The sequence below is a fragment of the Frankliniella occidentalis genome, unplaced genomic scaffold (genome assembly GCF_000697945.3).
Source record: "Frankliniella occidentalis isolate FOCC.00 unplaced genomic scaffold, Focc_3.1 Scaffold14, whole genome shotgun sequence".
Taxonomy (NCBI): domain Eukaryota; kingdom Metazoa; phylum Arthropoda; class Insecta; order Thysanoptera; family Thripidae; genus Frankliniella; species Frankliniella occidentalis.
In genome coordinates, this window is record NW_026267144.1 from 385721 (window position 1) to 391667 (window position 5947).

Consider the following 5947-nt stretch of genomic DNA (forward strand, 5'->3'; position numbering starts at 1 on the left):
CTCCCCTCACATCATGCCCATCCTCTTCCTCTCCTCACGTACCCATCCTCTTTCTCTCTCCATATACCCATCCTCTTCCTCTCCTCACATGTCCACCCTTCTTCCACTCACTCTCCACATACCCATCCTCTTCCTCTCCTCTCATACCCATACCCTTCCTCTCCTCACATGCCTATCTTCTTCCGCTCTCCACTTTCCCCCCCTCTTCCCCTCCTATGCCCCTCAAAGCGTGCGCCCCGGGTCTCTCTCACAACGCCACAGGTGATGCAGATGCCCCAAAGTGTGCCGCGGCGCGCGGGAGCGGCCGTGTTTGAATCGATGGTCCTGCTGTCTCTCTTCGTGCAGAACCACTAGACTTCCCGCCGCCGCTGCAGCAGCACCAGTCAGAGCGGCCGCAGCGGCGGCGGCATGCACCGGAGTGCATCGTGCAAACCAACAAAAACGCACAGCCAGACAATAAACGGGAGAAATAAAGGAGTGGCGGGGCGGGGCTCACTGCAGCCGCTGTGGCCCGGTCTGTGGCCCGCCCTGCAGCGGCCGTGGCCTTGTGTGCACCGGGCCCGGGCCGAGCCTGTCCAGCCTGACTTGCACGCTGAAATGCAGCGCTGCACGGCTTGTGTGCAGAGTGGAGTACGCGAGTGGATGTGCCTCTATGCGCCTATTTTTGTGATGTGGTGACCGCATATTGTGGAACGTTCATAGTTGATGGGCCGGTCGCACGGTCAGGACTTTTCTGTTTTAGTATCACAATTTTTTGTAAAGTATACCAAAGCCCTAAACGGTGGCAATGCTTTAAAAAAAACAAATGTTAGAGCACGGGTCCAATTCTGGCTGCCGACGGACCATGACGCCTTGCGGCCCGTCCCAATAGGCAACCCGCCCGCACGCGTGCGCGCGGTAGGCGGTAGCCTATCTACAAGGGGCGAACCAGCCGCCGTTTGTTGTCTGATGGACCTGATATCCCCAGTCTGTGCGTAGAAAAGTCTGAGAAAAGTAGCAAGTGCTCTGCCCCTACACCAGAAAGCGCCCTGAGTTGCATCGGTCCGATCGGTCCCTTCCCGCCCGCTCCGCGTTGCTGTCGGTAGATGAAACGAGAAGCCATTTCACGCCAGCCAACGCGTGTGGGGGAGGGGGGCGGGCTTGGGCGAAGCACAACGTTTTTTACGCGCCCATGCCCCTCAGCTAGCTGGAAGAGAAGAGAAGTAGACTGTTCTCTTTAGCTTGTCAACATTCTGATGGCCGGTCCCAAACTCCCCCTTTTTGACTTTTCCTCTCGGTGGCGCTCGAGCGGCTGCGATATCGACTTATCGAGACAATGGGCAAGCGCGCGCTGCTCGATATTGAAAGTAAAACTCCTGATCGGTACTTTCGATTCGATACGGTCCGGGCCATGGCAGCGCTGCCCTGCGCCCGAAGGGCCGCGTTGGGCGAGGGCAGGGCCAGGGCCTGCCTGCACAGTGGGCGCCCCCCGCCCCTTTTCTTTCCTGTCGGTGTAGTCGTTGCTGCACTCGTCCGGAATGCAATTAGCAGTTATTATTCTCATCCTCCTAATTGTATTTTTCGCATCTGACGGCCGGGCGAAGGACAGCGGCGACGGTGTGCGGGGAACAGGGCGCGGAGAATACAAACAGCTTCTGCCCAAAGCCTGCTTGCATCGCCTCCTGTTCCTAACACGATGAGTGAGTCTCACGTCGTGCCAAATAGAGTTCAAAGTCATTGAGAAGTTTTAAAAACTTTTCTCGAACCTTTTATTTATAAATTACGCCCGCGCAAAATCTACAGTGTTATATTGTTTAATTTTTTGTCCGCGAAACGTTCGCGTTTTGACGGGCACGACAGCTCGGAGTACGCAACTGCTCGCCGTCTAGCTGAGCCGCAGTGCTTGGCGACGGAGAAAAAAAAATCTTGTTTACGTTTGCTCAATGCTCAGTAGGGGTGCCAAAAATGTGCGGGAAATTGGTTATGAATATTTCACACCCCAGCCCGCCAGCGCCTCCTCCCGCCCGCCGCCGCCCTAAACACGACAACATGACTCCCTCCCCCCCTACCTCTCCCGCCACCTCGGTCTCGGTAGCGTCCTCGCCTCCCCCCCTCCGTCCCTCGCGGAAGGTGGCAGACCGGGCGAAGGCGTCGGGTGCATCCCGCCTGCATTTTGGCAGCGCGGGGTCGGGGTGGCGTGGCGCAGCGTGGCTCGAGGCCTTGGCGGCGGTGGCTGTCGCGACTGCAGTTTAGCCGTACCGGGCCGATCAGATCCCTCCCTGCTTCTTCCCTCAAGGCCTCTCTCTCCGCCCCCTCCCCCCCTCCGTTCCCGCCCTCTCTCTGTCTCTCTCAGACACACACGGTTGCATGGCCCGCCAGGCCACACACACACGAAGCAAAAACGAAATAAAAATGCTTGCAATCCTCCTCCTTCTCCCGGCCGGTGCAGCGAGTGCGGCGGCTGGACAGGCAGGGCGATGCACCGGCTGGCTGTTGTGAAACTGGCCCGACCCGCATCACAATACGCAGAGCCGTTGTTGTACGATTATTTGGCGGTGACGATGCTGCTGTGGCCTCAGCCCGCCCCGCCCTGCCCCGCCCTGCCCCGCCCCGCCCCGGCCGGCGGGGTTGAGCTGAGCCCTTTGCTCGCTGCTCGTCTCGTCGGATCGAATTGGCGCTGCACGTGACTGCCGCTCCGTCCAGTGCGGCCGGGTCGGCCCGGTCGGCTGGACGGTCGGTCGGTGCCCTGGTACCATCGGCCGGCCGGTCGGTTGGGGGGCCTAGGGGCACTGCTGCGTCTCGCCCCGCCCCGCCCCGCCAGCCCTCCCTGCCCTACCCCTCTCGGTCCAGCACGCCAAAGCTTGCGTCCAGGGGCGGTGCGTCGCAGGACCCTCGAGGCCTGGCCGTGCCTCAGCCAGTGAGCCCCTCCCTCCCCTCTCCTTCTCTCCCGCTGGTACCAAGCCGACATGCTAAGCCAAATGAATTGGCAGCCGACTAGCCCGATGCTGTTATCTCCCGAGCATCCCAAGTTCTCCTCCGCGTACCACCACCGCTGCTTGATACGCACGCCATGCCAATGAGCGCATATTCCCTTCCTTCACACCCAGAAAAACGTGATTTCGCTTGAACATTTGCTATAGGGCAATTCCATTTGCATTCGGACAAGTCAATTTTTACGGCTTAGCCGTAATCCTATACTTCATTCGAGAACACGCTCTTTTGGGCGCAGTATGTGCCAATAATATTGATTTCTGGTCCCCAATTATTTGGATGTGTGAGAAAATTGCGAATGTGTTATTCTAGGATGTTTTTTGTTCCGTCTGCGCGTCGTTGCTTGGGGAAGGCAGCCCGTCCGGGAGGTACTAAGTGCAGTGCAGTAACCGGTTTGGGCGGGCCGTCACGGGCGGTGCTCCCGGGGCGGGGGGCCGCTGCCTGACCTACGGCACGCCAAAAAGGCAGGACGAGGCAGCCAGCGGGCTCGCCAAGTGTGCCGGACCGTGACGGTCAGTGGGATGGAAAAGAATGAGTGCTTGGCTTCAGACATTTGTTTATTTAAAAATTGATACTTGTAAATTAAACTTAAAAGAACGTACAAATAGAAACCTTTATGTAAAGGTGCCTCAAGGAACAGGGTTTTCAAAGCGTGACCAGGGTATCGTTTTTTTTTCCGCACCCTCAAATCGGACAACTCACGATTGCCTTGCAATTATCTGCTTCTGTCAGTGTGAAAACATAACAAGACCGATGCAAAGGCGCCACATTGCACGTGGCTAAAACATAAACAAATAAAAACATAACTTCATTTTCAAGAAATTCATCCAAGTATATAATTTCTATTAAAAATAAACAAAACATTAAACGATAAACGAGATAAACATGTACGTAGTCTTAGACTTAGTCTGTAAAAATGAACACAAAAAGTTTGATTGTTAGTCTGTGGTACTCATTAAAAAATAAAAAGTAAAACAAAGCTAAAATTATTACGGACTATATTGTTATTGTATTTCTAAAACTTGTAGGTCTTATCGACGAAGGAATCCTGATAGCTTCTATTTTTAACAATGATGCATAAAATTAAATACGCTTAATATAAAAAGGTACAAATATAGCAAAAAGTAAAGTATGCATTATGTTTTTAAGGAGCAGATAAACACATGAGCAGACAACGTTCAAGTGAAATAAACTGAACAGAAATCCATGTACAAAACTTGCATGAACGTTTATGTGAAACTAAATGTACATAAAAACAACTTAAACCTGCTTGTGCACATCGTTGTTTGTCCTACAAAAATATACTAGGACAAGGTGCAGAAGACTGCCTATGGTACTGAAAATGGCAATTGTAAGTATACCTGTCTACAAATGACTTGAATCACATGCAATTTAAAGATTTCTACTGATTAACTACTGTATTGGGTTGTAAATGAAATGTATATAATGGAATGGAAACTAAAACCTTTACGTTTCCTGTACAAAAGGAGTTTCTTCTTGATTAATTCTTGATTAACACTATTGTTTGAAAAAGTCCATTTACTTTACGGAGATATGGGGGAGCATGAAACATTGCCAAATAAACCTGAGGAGTTGCTCGGTGTTACTTAGGTTTAAACCATGACTCGTAACGGATACATCAACAAAAACAAACAATACTAATTATTCAATGCAAGGTAAAAAAATCAGATAAAATTTGAAATGTTTCACGGTAACCATTGATCATAATTGTTTTCCTTAGCCCTTTGCTCAAATGTACATAATAGTTAACGTTTTGTCCATGAGAGGAAAACATATCACAAAGTAGTAACAATACGATTGCTGTATCTTGTTAAAAGTTGCATTGTAAACATTGTATCGCATTGGAAACTAAGGAGAAACACAACTAGTTATAACAAGAGCGCGCATTGCACAAAATAATGAACATTCGCAAAAAAAATGTCTAGCCATCATGTAGATGGAAACAACCAACACATTAGCGAGACTTACTGCAATATCGTATAATAAGTATCGGACATGACCCATTTTGAAGCATGGAATAACTGGCACGGTACAGTCCTTTAGCTAAAATCATTCTTTCGTTCATTCATACGCGTAAGTGCAACCGGGCGCGCGCATCGTGCCACTTTCCTAAACTTTAAGAAACGACTGTCTTCTTCTGAAATGTCTGGCCAAACATTCAGGATTCGTAAATTTTGTAACCAATAACAAAAATAACTAATGGCTAAAAACTGTTTATTTCTTTGTCTTTAAATGATTTGCGACGACCAGGAAACTTGACACGATGGCAGTGGCGCTCGCTCACGCTTACACTTACGCTCACAAGCATGCATTAACGCATTCACACAACTGTTTTAGGAGGGTTGAGTGTACTCATTGAGTCGCACGAGCGTATACATACCACATTTAGAAAATTGGATTTGTATTTGCTAGTACCGAATGGAATGAAATAGTAGGGACACTGTTACTAATGAGGAGATACCCAATAACAGTGAAAACAAAAGTTTCTTTCCTGAGACTTACGGAGGAATGGTACGGTGATTGGAAAGAGCTCGACCACAAGGGCCTTGAGAAAACGGGTATTCGGCTAATCGAGGGAACGCTGAGGTATTGCGAGTGGCATACTGTTGTAGACTGAAGGTCCGGAGAGATGCAACTACTGAATCCACGGAATGTTAAATTGCTGGCAGAGGGGTTTTGTACTGCGCTAAGTAATGTGGCAAATCATTTCTAATTGCACTTCAGGTGTCACAGTTGATCAAACAAAAAGGGTCGAGTGATCTCCTTGACGTTAACTATACTAGTATAAGATATTAAAGAAAATATACACTCAAAATTTGGCATCATCACAGATAGTCACATCCTTGGAGCGTCCCAAGATTACGAAAAACTTACTTTTAAATTAAGCATCTCTCAATTATTTTAATATTTTGAAAGTTATAATTTCACAGTCAAAGGAAGGTACTTCATAATTATA